Source organism: Podarcis erhardii (genome assembly GCF_964252035.2).
Source record: "Podarcis erhardii genome assembly, chromosome: 4".
NCBI lineage: Eukaryota > Metazoa > Chordata > Lepidosauria > Squamata > Lacertidae > Podarcis > Podarcis erhardii.
This window is the reverse complement of record NC_138508.1, coordinates 76697985-76718343: the sequence shown is the minus strand read 5'-3', so window position 1 is coordinate 76718343 and position 20359 is coordinate 76697985. Positions and strand designations below refer to the sequence as shown.

Sequence of the window (20359 nt, the reverse complement as noted above, 5' to 3'; positions counted from 1 at the left end):
AAAAATCCACAATGTAAAGCAGAAGTATTTTGTGTGACTGGGATGGCAATGTTTGATGCACTGTATCTTCTCCCCCAGCTGTAATCAATTATACATCCCCAACATTTCTTTGCAAGGCAGGTTTTCCAAATACAAGTTGGTTGTATTGTGCAACAAGGTGGAAGAAGAAGAAGAAGAGTTTGGATTTGATATCCCGCCTTTCACTCCCCTTCAGGAGTCTCAAAGCGGCTAACATTCTCCTTTCCCTTCCTCCCCCACAAGCAAGTCTGTAATGAAAAGCCAATGTAGAAACTGATCTGCAAATATGTAATTAGCAAGATATTTCATAAAATGAAGGCTGTATGTTGTTAGACCTCAAGGCCTGTCAGAGAAGACTGTAGGGCATGAAGACTCATGCAATTGCCATTCCTCATGAAAGCCTGGAGTGAGTGAGTTTCAAGCTGGTACCAAATAAGATTTATGTCTGAAAAGTTGTAAAACACCACCTCACTTACGGCAAACAGGTCTCAGGGGGTCTGAAGAGCTTTAGCCTCACTTAAAGATTATATGATTGGAGCTTAATAGTGTCTAGGATCCAAAGAAGGAATGTGTTTGCACAGGAAAAAAACTAAATGCATGGCTGAAAATTCACTTAAATGTTTTCTCCACAGTAATTCCCCCTGACAAAGAGGCAAGTTACTGCAACAGTTTAAAAAGTGAGAGCTTGAGTATCTCTGAAAACCGTTGCAGAGAAAAATGGGGGGGGGAATTTCCCCCCAGATGCTCTTATCCTTCCTTTGGATTCTCATTATTACATTAGAGTAATGTGCAATTCCATTGTGTTTAATAGAGTAGTGTAAATTAATTCCAGCATTTCTGGAATTTTAATAAGTAGACCACTGTCAGGTTTTATGCTACTTTAACATTCATTATTCAAAGTTTGAACTGTGGGTGGGATTTATCTGTTCTTTTGTTTTTAGTCTTCACTAGCTCAAAATGCTTTTCCCCCCCTTTGTAAATATTTTCCTCCAAGCAAACAAGCATTCTCGACTGCACACTCAGGGAGGTTATTTATTATGCTTAATGGCAGCTTATAGTAAGTCGTAAATTAAAGGAACAACTTATATGGTGTTTTTAGGTGTGCCAAGGGTATGCCATTTTGCTAATAATTTGTACTAATGTAAATTGTGAAGTGACATTTATGAACTGCGTTTGGCGTCATACATAAAACTCTGGCTAAATGTAGAAACATTGATCTGCTGTTTTATGAGCCAATACTTTTGTACAGGTCAGAGTAGTTTTTGCCCCGAGCCTTTACTAAGGCCAGAGTGTTAAGTTAATAAATGGAAGGTTTAAATTTTATAGACTAATCACTTGGAGTAATCAAAATTTGCTTTTCAGTACCCGAGCGTAATGTTTACTATCTCCTCACTTTGTAGAAAACGTTGCATTACGGCCTTGTAGCAATTATGCATTTTCTAAAGCTTTTGTGAATTTTTATCCCTACTTCAGCAAACGAAACACACAAGAGCCTAGGATGACCCTACTACATCAGGCCAATAGCCCATCTAGTCCAAAATCCTGTTCTCACAGTGCTTATGGGAAGCCTGCAAGTTGAGCAGGACAGCAACAGCACACCTAAATTGGTGCTATATCTCCCTGAAAAGTGAGAAAGTATGCATCATGCTATGCGTTTAATATGTTGGAGTTGCATGAAAGGCATATAAACTGCAGACACGTAATATAACTATGGGCAAATGTGAAAAGTATATGATATTTCTAAAGTTTCTCCTGGTTATAGAAGTGAAGTTGGAGAACAATTAGGTATCCCAAAAAGTTTTGAAAGCAGTGCTTTTTTTCTGGGGGTACGCATACCCCTAAACATTTTGTGAATCTAAGTTTGGCCTTATTGAGGGGCAGTATTTCAATATGAGTAGGAAAATGAGAGTACTCCTAAACATTTTTAAAGAAAGAAAAAAAGCACTGTTTGAAAGTATAAATCAGTTTTCTACATTTTCTCTCATATTTGTGTGTGTGTGTGTGTGTGTGATCACCTGACCTCATTTTTATTTAATGTACTTTAAACTAAAGTAGGGTTGCCATATTTTAAAAAGTAAAAACCAGGATACCCTCCCGGCAGATGTCAACGAGTTAATAAAATGGGTTTTCCCAGCCGGAACTCTCTGGAACTCACTTCCGGCACCTCTAAGGTGGGCACCATTGAGAACGAGGGAGGTGTTCATGGTAAGTTCTGGCACCTCTTTTTCTAGAAAAATAGAATTGTAAACAGCTATATACGGTAAATTTTCATAGATATTTGAAGCCTGTCCTGTTTTGGGAAGCTTTTAATGTGTGGTGGGGTTTTTTCTTCTTTCCCTCTATATTTTTGTTGGAAGCTGCCCAAAGTAGCTGGGGCTACCCAGTCAGATGAGCAGGGTATAAGAAATTTGTTGTTGCTGTTGTTGTTGTCAGGGATTTTTCTTCAGTTCAGGTGGGTACCATTGCCATTGTAAGAGAACAAGAGAGGTGTTTATGGTGAGTTTGGCACCTCCTTTTCTAGACAAATATCACTGAATTGATGATGATAATGCTGCTGCTGAAGAAGAAGAAGAAGAAGAAGAAGAAGAAGACGACAACGACGAATACATGTGGCTTTCCACCTCCGCAGCAGCAGATTAGTTGATCCCTGAGCAAAATAGGATTCCTCCCCACTCCACAATCCATGTTGTTTGGGTAAAAGGAGACTTTACTTACTCTACACTGCAGTTTCTGTAGGGTTAACATTTGTGATTGGTTGTCCTAACAAGACCAGCCCTACGGCAACAGTTGGTTGTCCTAACAAGACCAGCCCTACCGCAACAGTGGTGGCGGTGGCGGTGGCGGTGGCGGTGGCGGGGGGAGTCAGCACAGGCTAAATGCCTTAAAAATAAATAAATATAAGGTCTTAACAATATATGGATGCATTGTAAGAGAAGGGGTTAATTGAGCCTCTCCAGGGAGGGAGTTTCAGAGTCTGGGTGCCACAACTAAAAAGGCCCAGTCTTTCTTGGTCCCTCCTTCAGTAGTGGTGGAACCCAGAGCAGCACTGATGGGAGGTTCATGTGAAAGCAAGAGGAGGCTCTTCATATATCCTGGTTTCAAACTGCTTAGGGCTTTGTGAAGAATACCCAGCCCTCATTTAATACAGATTATACAAACATGGAATAGTATGCTTGGTAAAACAGGCTCCTGAAATTGCTCTGGCTGCCACGTTTTGACTCAGCAAATCGCGTTTTATATAAAGGTTTGTTGGCAGAGTCTACTCTTACCTGAAATGAAACATTTTCAAATTCCTGGTGGTTTTTTTTTTTTTTTTTTTTTGTTTTTTTTTGTAGCTTTACATCTTTGGTTTTATTCCGATGCCAATTTGAACAATCCTGCCGAAGCCAAATATGTACAAGTGTTTATAAACATGTCGTTATAAAATATTAGTGTCTTTTGTCTGTGTAAAGATAGGGAAACAAACTGAACATTTATTGAGGGACCGGTCTACAAATTATTATTTGGCAATAGAAATATGTTTTGTGACAAACCTAAATCAACTTTAAAAAAATAAATCATAGAGGTAAAAATGGCAATGTATAGATTGTGCACATTCAGTATAAGGTGAAGCTTTTTTATGCTATGCATGAATGCCTTTGCTGCAAATGGGAAATCTAAACAGCTGCACTATTGTATTCAATCGCTGTCAAAAAATAATGATTTGCTGAGTCTAATAGATCACCATTTGGTCTTGGCAGCTGTTACTGGCAGGTTATACAGTACAGAATACATGCTGTGCATGCTATATTTCTGTCTTGCTGGGGTTTCTTACTATAAAGATAGTAAGATATGCAGCCAAATCAAAAGTTAATAGCATCGGACCAGGAGTTCTTAACCTGTGGGCCAGGAATATGCATAAAGAGGGATCATACGGTCCTTGTTTTTCCTTCATTTCATAGCTTTTAATAAAACATAATATGTTTCCTGCTCTTACGCTAGATCGCGAAAATGACCTTGAAAATTGTGAGCTGAATATATCTATGTGTGTGTGTGTATTGCAGCCGTGCTTCGTGAGATCGGCAGATAGCTTGAAAAAAGCTTTAAGCGACACATGCTGCTCCATTAGTTCCAATCAAAGCACTCTGGGCTTTTTTATTCTCTAGCCAAAGATTTTCACATTTCTCCGAATGAGTTTGCAGACTCATTGTGTGCCTCAAGAGGGGTGCAAACATGTGTCGGGGTTTCAGTTGCAAGTGGCCAAATGGAAGAAAGGAGGCATTATCGAGGTTTTTTATATTATTATTTATTTATTTATTTATTTATTTATTTATTTATTTATTTATAATGTTTGAAAACATGATGCGTTTTCAAGTATGGTAGGGGAGGGGACACCACACACAGTACAATATTTCTTTTGTTCCTTGACCGTAGTTTTCAAATGGCGCTTCAAGGAACTCTGTGATTCCTTGGAAGCTTATCAGGGGTTCATTGGTGACAAGATCCAAAATGGAAGAAGAGCGTCCCGGAAAGACACTGCGTGATAGTGACAGGTGGTTCAGTCACTAGATGGCACTGGGCTTAGTTGTATCTGGGTGAACTCAGGAGTTTCCTGGTGCTGTTCTGTTTATGTTGAAGAGGTGCAGTGGGGTGTTCCTCACCTGGCCTTCCTAGTATGAAGGTTACTGCTGGTAGCCAAGTCAAGAGAGAGAGGGGGGAAGGGAGGCATAGCAGTAAGGAACCTTGGATTGACTCAACTGCTGCACCTGCACCCACCTTCTTCGTTGCCAGCTTGCCTCTCTCCCTCTATTACTGGTAGCAACCTCCACTCTGGGAAGCTTGGTGAGCATGTTACCCCACCCAATGCCATCCTGCCAGCCATTACTGGTTCTGTTCTAGCTCCTTGACCAGTGTGCCCTCTTAAGCCCTCCATGATGCTCACACAGAAACCTGAGAGGCTTGGCTAGCACTTTGTAAGAGTACAGTGGTACCTCGGGTTACATACGCTTCAGGTTACAGACACTTTGGGTTACAGACTCCACTAACCCAGAAATAGTACCTCAGGTTAAGAACTTTGCTTCAGGATGAGAACAGAAATCGTGCTCCCACGGCAGCGGGAGGCCCCATTAGCTAAAGTGGCGCTTCAGGTTAAGTACAGTTTCAGGTTAAGAACAGACCTCCAGAACGAATTAAGTACTTAACCCAAGGTACCACTGTATGCAGTAACTGGCTTTCCCCAATAACCCTTTAAAAAATAAATAAATTGCAACATTCAGGGTTTGTGCCAGATATGAGAGATTCCCCAGTGGCTCCCCCTAGGGAAGGAAAAACATTTGAAAACCACTCCTTTAAGGCACAACAATTCATAAAATTATTATGAATTTTTCAAGCCAAAATGTACTCTTAAAAACCCTAGCCGAACTTCCTTCTCGGTTTGCCTTACTCTCAAAGCAGTATTGGATATTGCTGGCATCCGTCTGTCTCAAAAGACAACAGAGAGCACCTCGGGGGGCGAAGTCAAACCGCTGGAGAATCACAGCGCCTGCTGTAGCCGCAGAGACTGGGAACTCGTAACTGCTGCCTCCTATGTTGTTTTTGCAGTGTTAGCAGCACCAAAAGTGATCTCTCTGGGGGACAAGCCTGGGCAGTGTGTATGGGGGATGCTGGGGTTGGCCTCAGTGATGTGCCCCAAAGGAAAGCAGAGCAATACGTTGGGCACCAGCTTGGCTGCAGGAGTTGCTGGTAGGAGGCATACAAGGCGCTATGCAACTGTCTTAGGGATTTGTGTATGTATTTGTGTATTTGTGTATGTACATATGCTGTATGGAATCTTAATGTTTATATTATTTTTCTTTTATATTGTACACCCACCCACCCACACACCAGTGGAAGTTGATTGGAGATCTGTTTGGTGACAAGCAACTAGCAAGTTTAATTAGGAATAATAAGGCTAAAGCTATGGGATGCAAATCGACCCAGTTACTTACTTACTTAGCCTAGATTCTTCAGCACATGTATTACTTTTTTAGGAGTTTGTAATTCTTTTTTTTAAAAAACACCCTCATCCTTTTGCATCATCGGTGAGGATATCCGCCCCACAATTGTTATTGTTAGTATTTTAATTTGGGAACTCATTGAAGAGTTGCTTATCTCCTGTCTTTCCAAACTTCAGAATTACCCGTGTTCCTTTCATGGTAACATTCATAAAAAATTATGCTGCCTTCACCCCTTCTAAAATAACAGTGAAGATAAATGGATCGATTGACCCCAAGAGCAGTTTATTTATCCCTTTAGTCACACTTCAGTAGTAAAATCAATATTTCTCTGAAATATCTGATATTACAGTGGTTCCAGTAAATACTGACGCTCCTGAACTATGTGTGTGAGAGAACAGAAATTTATTATCAGGGTAGATATTTTAGTATCTATATTGATTTTTCTGTGAATGCTTGTGAGGTTTTTTATTTATCTGTATCTAAATGAGTGACATCTGCTGCTGTGTGGTGGTGGGGGGAAGCTCCCCCCCCCCCCAGTAATCAAAGCCCTGTTGAAGGAAAAAGAAAACTCATATCTAACAATCTTAGTGAAAAGTACCTTGTCAGGACTGTATGCTTATTTTGAAATGATGCACTGTCTAGTGCAGTGTTTCCCAACCTTGGGCCTCCAGCTGTTTTTGAACTACAATTCCCATCATCCCTGACCACTGGTCTTGCTAGCTAGGGATGATGGGAGTTGTAGTCCAAAAACAGCTGGAGGCCGAAGGTTGGGAAACACTGGTCCAGTGGACTATGTTTTCTCATAGTGCCCCTTTGTTGGACAAATGCGCAGCATGGTAGGTCCCCCCCCCCCTTTTAATACAGATGTTGACACCACTTGATGTATAACTACGAAATTGTTTTGGAGTGCTGGGTGGCTAATGGCTTGCCGTATGGATGGAGCAAAGGGAACAGAACTGATAGAGAAGGGGCTGGAAGAGGGGTCATGTTTGCCTCTGTCTGTTTATGTATGTTTCTTAATTGAATATAATGATACCTGATAGAAAAACATTATCTCAAATCAAATCTTTCTACTGTAATCCACACATGCTTAAGCTTAAATAGAAATGGTGTGCATATATAGTGGGGGGAAATTGCAATGAAAGTTCTGCAACAGATTTGAGGTGGAATTGAGAACCCCTAATGAACCGCAGAGAAAAAAGATCTGGTGTAGTTGGTAGTACTGGTGATGGTTCCTTCAGCTTGTTTACTTTCACTCCAATGGTTGTCTCATGCACGTGGTTATGTGCAGTTGCCAATTTGTAGCTTTAGACAACAATCCTCCAAATGTTTACATCAGAATAGCTCTATTGAAGTGTTGGATACCAGGTAGGCAGCCTGGATTGTGCCTTGATAGGATTGTAATCTGATAACTGTGTGGTTCATAGAACTACCCTGAAGGTTGTAGTTTGATGTTTGATTTTATCTAAAAGAATGGGAGCAGGTTACAAGTGATTTTAAAATACTCATACAGACAGACAGGCAGATAGATAGACCAGCTATTAAATATAGAATATATACAATGCCAGTGGGTCTCAAACGCTCGGTCAGTTAGGGACTTCCTCTGCATGTGAAGACAAGGCTCCGGCAGATTGAGCGGACAAGACCAATTTCAGCTCGGATTTCTCCAACATACCTAACTGAATCAAATGCACACCCACAGCTGGAGAGGTCTGGATTGAAGCCTAGATGTCTGTTATTGGGTGGTAACAGTAATGAAAAATTAGAGATAGTTTTGGCTCTTCCCTATTCTGCTGGAACTTGGTATCACTTCATAGTGGCACAAGTGTTTCAAAATATTTTATTTTGTGCCCTCTTGCCACAGTTCTTTCCCCCTACAGTTGCACCCTGGTCTTCAAAATCAGCCAAAATGTTATTTTTTTTAAATATAGCTGTGGAAGAGGAAGCAGGGACCTGTTTGTGAAGAGCAGTCAGGTGGAAAGAGTACCGTATTTTTCGCCCCATAGGACGCACCGCCCCATAGGACGCACCTAGTTTTTTTGGGGGGGGAAATAAAGGGGGAAAAATTATTCCCCCCAGGTGCTCTGTATTAATCCCGAAGCTTGGGGCGTGCGGAGGTCAGCGCTCCCCAAGCTTCTGGGTGCCGGCAAGGTCTCCACTAGCCTTGGGAGAGCTGGGTCTCCCACGGCTAGCGGATAGCTTCCTGAAGCCTAGAGAGCGAGAGGGGTCGGTGCGCATAGGATGCACACACATTTCCCCTTCATTTTTGGAGGGGAAAAAGTGTGTCCTATAGGGCGAAAAATACGGTAATTCTAACCTGTGCAGAGAGAAGGCGCATGCTTCCTTGTTTTAGGATCTGCATAGGTGGCAGCAGTACTATTGGAGCTGAGAGTTTCCTTTCAGCTGCAATGCTGTTAATTCCTTAGGAAGGAGAAAATCTGTGTAGAGAGGGCACTGCCATCCGTTGCTCTTTCTTCAGAAACTCTTCCATCACCTATTCATACTGGTATCGCTTGTGTTTATTTCTTCCACTGGAGATGGTGTATGGAAGCAGAGCATGACCAAACGATGGAGGTTAGGGAACTGACTTATTATACCACAAAATAACATATGCCAGGGGTGGCTAACCTTTGTCCCTCCAGATGTTGTTGGACTCCAGCTTGGGAATAGAATTGAAATATTGCCCACATAATTGTGGAAATTGTTTGATCGTTTTTAAAGCCTGTAGCTTTTGTATTTTATCTCCAATCCAAATCTTCATTACTGTCATAGACCAGCATAAGGTAAAAGCACCTCCATACATAAATAAAACATGCTAGATAGGCAATAATGCAACTGCAGAAATAGAGGGTACACATAATCATTCTCTCAGTTACAGTAGACCAGCATAAGATAAAAACACATAAAACATGTAAATTAGACAGTCAGTTTTAGACCCACTGTGTGGCACATACCCTCCTCCGACGTATGTCAATCATAGCAGCACAATATCTGGCAACTGAATATGTTATATCAGGATTTATATCTTGGAGCAGTAAAGAGATATAGAATTGCCCTGTGTGTCCTGGAAATTTGTGTATTATTGGAAGGATAAACCTAGCACGTATGTTTGTGAAATACTAGCAGTGGAGAAAAAAACATGTCCATTTTTTTCACTTTATCTTATTTTACATTGCTTGAATAAGTTTTGGCTCGTAAGTGGTTTATAGATTGGGTTGTGTGGTTTTTTTTAAAAAAAATAGCAACAACACCAACAAGAACTCCCATCAGTCCTAACCAGCTTGGCCAGTGGGTGATGGGAATTGTAGTCCAACAGCATCTGGAGGGCCCCCCTTACTGTGCTTCTTTTAGACAAAACAATCAGATGAGATATACTTCAACAATACATGATCATATTTGGCTCTGTTTGCTGAAAACTTATAAGCAATGAAGTGTGCTGCTGCTTCCCTCCTTTCTTCTTGAAAATTGTCGTTAACACAAGGAGTAATGTTTTTAAGAGGTCAAAAGACACAATGCAGTGCCATCATTTTTATGACCGTCAAATTAATTTATTTATCCATTGCCTGCACCTAATGGAGATTGACTCTCCTGGTTCCCTGCTGTAATGATGTTCACTGAGTTGAAAATGAAGATGTTGGAGGATAAAAGTAGTGCTCTGACTGCTATTGATTAACTGTCTTGTTTGCTTCATTGTTCAGGCTTCATTAGCCTCTTGGGCAGAGAGGCACCCCAGTATAGCATCCCTGACACCTTGCTGAAAAGACGCAGGCTTTTAAAATGACAGCTTTACTTAAAATACAGTTTGATGTACAATTGTTGATGGCATAGACAAAGACAACACCTAATAAGTTAGAACAGAAATACAAACAAACAAATAACAACTCACTGAACTATACTCATATCAGTCTCATATCAACAATAGTCTGGAAAAAAATGTTATTAGGTTATGGATATATTAACTGCAATAGTATTTTACAAAACACCCACACACCCACACACCCAAAACAGCAGAAGAAATAGTAAAGGAAAATGTGGTATTTTAAGAGCTGGCCCAATGCTTTTGCTGTGCCTTCTCACCATGAGGGCCATCAGCTGAAAAAATATTGTGGTGCCATGCAGATACCAGTTCCTGCTCTCATCTATCCATACCCCCCCCCCCAAGATTTTGGGAGGGCAGTTCAGGGCACCCAACCTTCACCCTGCTGACCCCATCCCTCGCCCCGTCTCTGGCTCACCCATTTGCCCTCTCCTTTCTCCTCCCCCATCCCGCCTACCTTTCTCCAGGTGTTCGCCTCTGCAGCACCTGGCCTGCGCTATGTCGGGAGAAGCAGTGTGTGCCTGCACAGCTTCCCATCTTTTGGTCCCTCACCCTGGCGTGACCAGCACGGGGCACCAACATCGGGGCATTCGGGACTGGGGACAGAAGCCTGTCATAATTGTTCATGTTACAATGTTATGAAAGATGGAATCATCTTTTTTCTTTAACCACCATGTCATCTGGCAGTTCCCCTCTATCACTGACCATTCACTGCAAACCTCATGGTTTTGTGCTACACGTATTTGTAATCATGAGGTTCTCATGGTCTTCTTTTCATCGTGGGCACAATTCAGAAGAAAGTAGGTATGCTTAAGAAACATTGAAATCAATATGAGGCTCAAGCGGTGTTCAGTGGTGTGTGTGTGTGTCCCATTGATTTTATTATGATGTGCCCAATAGCCTTACCATCATCCAGATTATGTTTGAGAAAGGGCTTTGTACATGGAATGATACATGCACATAAAGATGGGGAGGGAGGTTCCTGCCCCAATCAGAGTTCACCCAAATGTGAAAAATCTCTATGCACGTAAATTACTTGTAGACACTATTCCACCATATTTGTTGGTAGATTTGGGGTGGGTAGCCTCCACAACCACCTTCACACATTCCTTGAAGGCATGGGTGGGTTCACTTAATCTCCCCAATGAGAGGTAAGCAGGCAAATAAAGCGTTAAGTCCCATGGAATTGAATGGAACTGGAAAACACAAAAACCTCCTTTGGATGATCATTTTTCTGTATTTTTTTCTTAAACATTTTGTAACAGCCATTGCATCTTTCTAACACATCCGATCAGAGGTGTACCAAAGCTCCTTTGTTCCACTGGCAAGGAACTGTATTGGTGCCCCAGGAGATGGGAGGGCAGGCAAGCATGCTCCTAGTCACACCTAGCAAAAGCAGAGAGGTGTGATTTTTGCAGTCCCCGAACTTGGTGGGGGCAAACCTGGACAACCCCTAGGATTCGCCCCCACATCAGATACGTGATAAATGCATTGAATTCTCACCCACTCTTCCCAGTCTGCCTCCAGATAAGATATTGTACATGTGTTTGTATATAAGTTCATGCATGCACATTAATTAAAGTTAAAATATGGAACTTACTTCCATCCTTGTGATTAGAATGTGTAAATTTCATGCTTGAACTGGATTAATTTTTAATCCTCTCCCTCCCCCCTTAATAGTGGTGTTTGTTTTGTGGATAATCTATGTAGCTAGGTAAAATGGAGAAGCCCGAAACATCTGCTAATCCTTTCACAATCAGAATGGTTTTGTTTTTTGTTTTTACCAAAGCAATGCCAGTTAAATGTAAATTTGTATTTCAGGTCAAATACAAATTTCTGCGTATCATTATTTTCATTTTATAATTGCACTAAAAGCAACTGAGTAAGGCCTGGATTGTAAGCCTCCTTGGGAACAATATGTATGCTACCTTGAGTTCCATTATGAAAGAAAGGTGGGATATAAAAGTAAGCGCTATTGGCAAAACATTTGCATGGCCTGAACTGGGCCCATAAAATACACAAATGGTGAGGAGTTTGTTCAGCAGATGCAGAAATGGGGGGGGGGGGGGAATGCAGAAAAATGATTTAACACATACAAAGATGTTTTTGAATGAATCAGACTTTGCTATTTAATTTACATTTCGAGGGCTCATTAGGATGATGAATGACACTGGTGGAGAACAAAACATACTTCCGGAACAAAAGAAAATCTCTGTAGCCTAATAACATTTTATGCCAGCACTTACATTTGTCAGAAGTGGATGCTATTTATCCCTATGATTATTTAAAAATCATTTTTATTGTCCTTTGTTCTGTGTCCTCTTCTGGGAATTTTAATTCAGAGTTTTGACACCTGCTTATTAACTTGCCTGAAGTATGGAGTACAAAGGCTCGTGCTATATAAATAATTCTAACCAGCTATGTTTATATTACTGGCAGCTGTACACAAATTAGCTCAATTTGGATTTATTTCATCTCAAAATAAGAAAGCATTCCAGACAGTGTCACCTTTAACTCACTCATACACTATTGAGATGGCGAAGCGCTAATAAATTGCTTAATACCTGGGCCATGGGCATGTCACTTTCTGGGGAGAGACCTGCAAGAGTGTCTGACTGTCTGATTCTACTTCTCCCTCTCCCTCTCCCTCTCCCTCTCCCTCTCCCTCTCCCTCTCCCTCTCCCTCTCTCACACCGACACACACCCTGCATACCCTCCAACATTCATCAGATGAAAATAGGGACATTTCTCACCCCCCCACACTGACCCCCTGCAAACCCCCCCCCCATTTTTTGTGACTGCAGACCATTCCCCATCAGAAGAAGGACGAGAAATGAGACACAGCACACCCCCCCTCCACCATCCATTAAAAAACCCCTTAATCCTGATTTATTTTATTCCTTGGCAGATTTGCAAAATAAAAGCACGCACCAATAAGAAATTGGCAGATTTGCAAAATAAAAGCATGCACCAATAAAAATTTTTTTTAGAAAGGGGCAAGTTTAGACACGGATGTACAAAAGCATTTTTTAAAATAAAAAAGACTCCTTGCACTTCGCTTCACTCCGCTTTAAATATGGCAGCCCTAATTAAAACAAACACTGCTGCTCCCCATTGAGTGTGTTTGAGTGTGTAACATTATATTCCACATGATTGTAAGAAAGCCTCTCAGTTGTTTACAAAAATAGAACGTAACACATTAGCATTATTGATTAAATAAAAAAACAACAACCCAGATTTTTAAAAACTAAAAGCTAAAAAAGCTAAAAGCTAAAAAGACATTAAAACAGTTCTACATGCCTGGATAGGTTTGCCTAAACAAAAATGTCTTAAGCAGACAGCAAAAAGAGTACAGCAAAGGAACCTGCTTTAGGTCAATAGGCAGGGAGTTCCAAAGTTAGTGCTGCCACAGTAAGAGATTGAATCCTTACACATGTGGTATGAGTTTTATGTGGCAGCTGTAGCAGGGCCAGATCCGCAGATTGAAGCGGCTGAGTGGATATGTATGGGGTAAGGTGATCCTGCAAATAAACTGGACCCAAACTGTTAGGGTTGTGATTACATCTTAGAAAGTCAAAGACACCGCAGAGAAAGTTGATAACCCTTAACCTGCTTAGAATTTATCCCACCTAATGTGGAAGCTTCCCCATCTTGGATATTTTGGAGAGAGAAGCTGGTTGTGATGAATTACTGTGGAAGAGAAAGACAATCTATATGGTCTGCACATACTCGATATGATTTGGAAACTTGAGTCCATTGCTGTGGATATATTTTAGTTGTGTTATACGTACCTTTTAAATTCCACATTCACCCAACGTTTTCATATTCTGTCCAAATAGGGTGTCAGGTATTTTACCATTCATGACCCACCATGTCCCCCCAAAAGCTTTGTGCACACTTAAACAAATACATATACACTTATACACTTGTTTATAAATGCAAAGAGCATTTCACAACGTCATGCACATTCGAACTGCATCTGAAGATAAAATGTTAGTATGTTTGGGTGCATTACGCCTCATTATCTAATTGCTTCTTCAGTATTCTGCAAACGACCTGATGTTTCCATACAGTATAGCCACACAGTATAAATGTTGCATGTATACACATTTGTTTCCTGAGTTTCCTGCTGCCCAAAAATAGTTCTGTAGTTCCATCAGTGCATGAGTCAGAGCTCTGGAGGATGAAAGAAATCAGAAATTGCATTTGCATGTGGTAAGAAAATACTTCAGCGTAAGCTTTCCATAGAAGTGTGGAACAGTAAATGCCACACAGCTTTAATTTATTCATTATGAAATGATGTGGAAGTGTTTGATCTTACACTTTGCGTTCCATAGTCAGTCCTGACTTTCTTTAACGAGTTTGGATGACAATACAAACAGCTACAGTGAAACAGCAAGACTGATTTCTCCCAAGAGCAATTGTACTGCTTATTCGTAATGGAAGTTTGTTTCAATCTCTTTCTGCACTGGTTGCTCTGACAGAGAGATCACTGGTTTAATTTTCTTTTCCAAATACATGAACAACCTCACACATGTCAGTGTATATTCCTATTCAATGTATAAGATATCAATGAACAAATTCTGTGTTTTTCCAGACACACACACACACACACACACACACACACACACATTATACCCCCTTTTCAACATGTTGTAGCAATGTTTCTATGATTTATGCAGCTTGATGTGAAATATTTTCTATTAAGGTTAATCAATTAAGGGTCAAAGCCAATGCATAAATGAATAAATGTTGCAGTTCTTTTCCAAAAAGGGTTCTGCGTTGCACACTTGTATTCACGTGGAACCAGATATCATTGCATAGGATATTAGCCTTCATGTCTGTTTTTGTGAATTTCTAAAGGCATTTACATATATTTTTTTATTTAAAAAAACAGCACTCCATATGAATATATTTGCTTTCATTTGTTGCTCATCTTCATCCCTTTATTTTTCCTTCTTTGCCCCCAACGGCTATTTCATCTGGTTGTGGTGAACCATGTGGATTTTATTCAAAGACATCAGGAGGCCACATTTGACATGGTGGCAACATAAACGCTCGTAAAGAAAAGCATACACAGCACCTCAGCCAATCGGATTAAAGAAAATGAGGGCAAAAAGTAAGGCTAGGGAAATGAGAATGAAGAAGGAGGAAAATGGGGTTGAAATGAAGCTGCAGCTGAGGATGTTGAACACCATCAAAACGCATATGATCATCAAGATTAGCTGAGGTTTTGTTCTTTGTTTTGCTGTAACTCTTGGGCTATGGAGACTGAGCCAATCTCAAAGTAGCTATTTAAATGTTTGGGGAAAGGGGACTTCCGAGGTGACGCCATCGCCGAATGGCGGACTCCCTCCGAGCTCCGGAGGGAGCCTGCTCGGCAGGGGTTGGGTCCCGCCACGCCGGCGACGCGGGGACCCTCAAAAACCATGGGCGCAGATGCCCATGGACTTGGTGACTCGGCGGGCACCGTTTGCGCCCCCCGACCCGCGAAGGAGCCTTTTTAAAGGCTACGGAGCGGGGGATGGGGGTGGTGTGGTGCTATGAGTCCTCTGCTTCCCCTGCCGAGCGAAGCCGCATGCCATTTGACGGAGAGCGCTGACTTCTTCTATTGAAAATTTGGACTGAAAATAACAACCCGTGAGTAATTGGGAAATCGGATCTAAAAGGATAATTTTTTTAAAATTCGGAATGAGCGGGGGAGGTGCAAAAAGGAAGTCCGTCTCCCCCCTGTTGTAGAGGATTTAAAGCAAGGATCTGACAACTAAGATCGAGAGAAGAGTCGGTTTTTTATTGATAAAAGTTATTAATTTCACGATGGGAAATTACAAGATTGTGCTGGAGGAGAAAAGTGGACTGTGTGGGCTAAAGTGCAACCCCCCCGGGAGCTGGGAGCGATCCGTGAGAGTGCCTGGTGAGGAGATATAGAGATTTTGACAGCTGTCAAAGTAGCTGTCAAAGCCGGAAAATAAAAAGAGAACTTTGTTACGATGACTTTGCCAGTTAGATTTGTTACAATTTGGATATAAATTGTTGAAAACAAGGGATAACAAGTTAATTTGACTTTTGGGCGTGATCTGGAAGGAAACTGAGTTACCATAATCCCTCTAGAGGGGGCTCTGGGACATTACAAGAATCGATGCAAGTGGAAAAATACTCATGGAATTGAATAGGACTTTTTATCTCCTGGGAAAGCTGCAAAAATGAAACATTATTTTGTCTACAGAGGTCTCTACACTAAAGGAGACAATAGATATATCTATTGAAGAATGGAAGGGACTTGACGCAAGTTTTTGTTCCTGAATAAATAAAGCCTCTGTAGAGGAACTAGAAGCTTTTGGAATTAGAACGTTTTTGCAGCGGAACAGGAAAAGAAATCAGAGGAAAGTGAGGAAGAGAACAACAAGAATTGGACAAAGCTGGAAGTGGGAACATTTGGGACATTCAGATTCAAAAGGACTAAGAAACAAAATTTGAGTTTTACTCCTGAATATAGAGATCTGGATGGAAAAAATGGACCTTCTTGAGATAGAGTTTTTACAAGATTGGGTGTTTGAAACCAAAGACTATTAAAAAGATGGCAAAGACTATTAAAAAGACGGCAAAGTGGAGCTGAGAGAGATTTGGACATGGATGTGGGGTCTCCAGGCCGAGAGCAGACCTGATGGACATTGGGGATCGAAACCGGGAAAGGGGGGAGGAAATTCGGAATCCAAAGGGTGTAAAATTATACTTTGTTCTTTATTTTTTTTACTTTGTTCTGTTTTGCGTATTAAAGAGGGGAATTCATGGAAGGGAACAGGGGTCGATCTTTGGGGGGGGGAAAATATTTTCATGGTTTGAACATTGGGTCAAGGATAATAAGCTTAAAATTTGGGGTAAGAACTTGTTGAAATAAATTAATGGAAATGGAATACAAGAGGGGGTGGGGTGGGGAAGTCCTGGAAGGATGTTAATGAAAGTAAGGCCCAAATGCAAATGTTTCTTCTTTTTTCTTTTTCTTTCTTTCTTTTTTCTTTTATATTTTGGATGCTTTTGGAAACTTCAATAAATATTATTTTTAAATGTTTGGGGAAAGGGTCATAACTCAGTGGTAGAAGATCTGCTTTGCAAGCAAAAGGTTCCAGGTTTGATCTTCATGTTCTCCATGAAATCCTGGAGAGCTGCTGCCAGTCATTTTAGATAGTACTGAGCTACATGGACCTATGGCAGGCATAGGCAAACTCCGGCCCTCCAGATGTATGGGACTACAATCCCCGTCATGCCTGACCACTGGTCCTGTTGGCTAGGGATGATGGGAATTGTAGTCCCAAACATCTGGAGGGCTGGAGTTTGCCTATGCCTGACCTATGGTCTTACTCTGTATAAGCCAGCAGCATCCTATGTCCCTAGTGTGAGAAAATATTAAGCAAATATTCACCCCTATAAGTTCTTCCAATTCTCTAAACATATTACTTTTTTATTTATGCTTCTGCTTTGCTGTTCCCCCACCGCACACAAAAGAAACTCAAAGCAGCTAACAACAATACAGTACGCACAACAATAAAACCAAACAAAATGCATTAAATAGCCACACCAAGTTTTGATTCCATTCAACCTAGGATTTGTTATTTTTCTTCATTCAGATCCAAGTAGGGTCAAGGCCATTAAGAGGATTTGTGGACTAGCAGACATCAAATTAACACTCCCCCGCACTAGAATGTAGAGTGGTCCAGATGGATGTATCTATTCCCATTTCCAAGTAATTGGGCACTCACACTAAGCGTAATTAGTTTTCTTTCTTTAAGCCAAGGCGTTAAAAGTGAGTCACTACTTCCAATGATGGCACATTAGTGGACACGCTATGAGCATTCTCTTGGCCTCCCAAAGTCACAAACTTGCCCGCAAGCCCCCAATAAGACAGGTTCTGGCTAGGTGTCCAGATTCCTCTACTCAAAAGGGTGATTGACTACTTTAACCTGTTCCTGACCGGGCTCAGGAAAGACAACATTTGGTGCCCAGTGAAGAGGGCTTCTAACTGATCAATACAGAGTATTTTGGCCTTCTTCCTTTACCTTATGTCTATACCATTCAGGCTGAACTGCAGGTCCCTGGATGCTTTGGTGAAAAGCTTTGGTCTTACTATTCACCATCCAGTGCTCAGCATGAGAGGGAAAGGAACTTCTAATTCCATTGTGCAGGCCAGCAGTGACAATGTACAGAAACAGATAATTGGGAGCAGGTATCAGAAGGCCTTGTCTCCAGCCTCCTTTGTGTGATGAACTCAAGCGCAGATCAGAGGGTGGGGAGAGGGAGAGAGCATTGACTTTTTGTTCAGGTGTAAAAGTATTTAAGGTCAGCACCGCAAATAAATCTTATGTAATAGTTTCTTTATTATGAATTTGTGGCCATAGCTTAGGTCCATTCTTAAGATTTCCCGATGGCTTTGGAAATATCTGTGGTCTTATCCGTGTTGCAGATTATGGACAATATTGATACGATTTCTCAAATGATTAGATTTTTCTTCATGTTCAGAGAACTCCATCTATTCAGTGATTTATGATTCATTTAATTAGAAAAGCTCTTAACGCTCAGGCAGAGTACAGGATTCTCCCCTCCCCCACCGCCATCCAAGCCCAAAGGTGCATTCATCGTAAAATAATAAAATTTGTTCTGTTCGCTAAAACCTTTATAATTATTCAGTAATGATAGAACAAGAGCTGATTAATAGGTTATTAATTGTTATAACCTTTTAAACATATGAAGCGAACACTCTTAGGGGCTTTTTTTATAGCCACGGAGAAATGGGCTGAGGTCCTTTCCCCGTCGTAGTAACTGATAAATGACTATGCTAGAATTTCCAGATATCCTTAATAGTGCATGAGCCAGGGTGGAAATTACTACGAAACAGGATAATGCTACCTGTGGCTTTTGGGGTTCTCGTTAATGGCAAGTATTCCCATCATCAGATAAATGGTCAGTGTTTTTCTAGCTTGGGGACAAGGGCAAGGATTTTTCTCCCCTTCCTGGCTTTTCCCGGATGTTCTCCTTCCATTATTCTATGTTCTTTGCCTCTCCTCGCATCCCACGCCCATTCCTCAACCTCCATTGGGATGCCACCTCTGGCACCCCTCCCCCACCCAGGCAGGTATGGTGGAAGCAGTTTCTATGGCCCATGGGAATTTCCCCATATTCAGACTGCAGTGATACCCACAGATTCTTGAAGTAGGTGATTCTTCAGTCCCCCATCCTCCTTGCCAACTGAAGAGGAGATGCAGAGGTTTCCAGCCTTAGCCTTAACTCCCTTTTTTTCTGCTGCATTCGTTTGTATAATTTTCATCTCAGTAGGACTGAATACCAATGATCATTTATAAACAGTTTTTCTCATTATGTTCATAGTTATGACATTATTTTTTATAGCTCGCTAATTACAAACACACGAAACAGCAATGTTTGGTGTTAAATAATGTAAACAGCAATGTAATTCATTTTCACATTACATAGCTTTTATTGATTTATTGCTAATTTACTTTTTAAAAAGGGGGTATGGGTTCCTGGAATAAACTATCTATTTCAATATGTTGGGCTGTGTAGTACTAGCTGGTGTTTAGATTCACATTACAGTGTTGCGGAAAGGTCAATTGTTCCATAATGTCCTCTTTTGTTGTAAGTGTCATTCTGTTACAGAAAAACAACAACTATGCAAATAGGTTCTTGGTCTTTTTCTGGAAGAAGAAAAAACAAGCTTGTTGAATATATGCAGTTGCTATCCTATTCAGCCTTACTTTGGAGTAAGTTTCATTAAACACTAAACATCAACCCCCCAGTGCAGTTTTTGAGGGGGTGTGGGAGACCTCATATGGGAAGAGTGCAATATGAAGTCCTGTTGTACAAGTGGAAATCTGTCCCACTTGTGCACAGGCACCCCTGGAGTCAACCCTTTGGGACTTAACTTCTAACTAAGCATTCATAGGACCGCTGTTTCAGTGGCTTAAGGCTGTTGGTTTACACCAGGGGTCAGCAACCTAAGGCCCATGGGCCGGAAGCATCCCGCGGAGGTCATTTGACCGGCCCATGAGCCGCTCTGAACTGAAGTACCCGCTTGTGCACTGTGCTAAACCAGCACAGCGTGGTGCGGGGACTTGCTTCCATGGTGCTGGAAATTGCGGGCGCGCACACTCATGCACACACACAAATCTGGCCCACAGAGGGATCTCTGCGGGACCAATCCAGCCCAGGCAAGATAAACCTTGCCAACCCCTGGTTTACACTCTGTCTTCCATTTGTATGTAATTTTTAGAAGGTTTTTACTGGTTTTATTTGTTGTAATTGGCTTTAGTGTTTGTATTGTCTTTGTAAATAGCTTTGGGAAGCTTTTTATGAGGATAGCCACTAATCTGCATTTGCCCCACATTTGTAATAACACCATTGTTTAGTGTTGCAACCCCTACACTTTGGAACTCCCTGCTTATTGAGATCAAGTAAGCCCTTTCACTCTTGTTGGCGCCTGCTAAAATCATTCTTGTTTAGACAACCCTATGTAGCTGCTTAGGAAATTGAGATCATTTTA

General features: G+C 41.3%; 1 protein-coding gene and 1 long non-coding RNA gene across 8 annotated transcripts in view; one reads left to right on the top strand and one right to left on the bottom strand.

The window, feature by feature from the left end:
- The window catches only part of AFF3 (ALF transcription elongation factor 3), a 237265-nt gene that overhangs the window by 78601 nt on the left and 138305 nt on the right, over positions 1-20359 (top strand). The gene's annotated exons all lie outside the window — the stretch shown is intronic.
- Positions 1-20359, bottom strand: part of LOC309339711 — a 104946-nt gene that overhangs the window by 27637 nt on the left and 56950 nt on the right. The window contains exon 2 of the long non-coding RNA XR_014155542.1: positions 3288-3395. This is a non-coding gene — a long non-coding RNA (uncharacterized lncRNA). The remainder of the gene's footprint in view (positions 1-3287; positions 3396-20359) is intronic.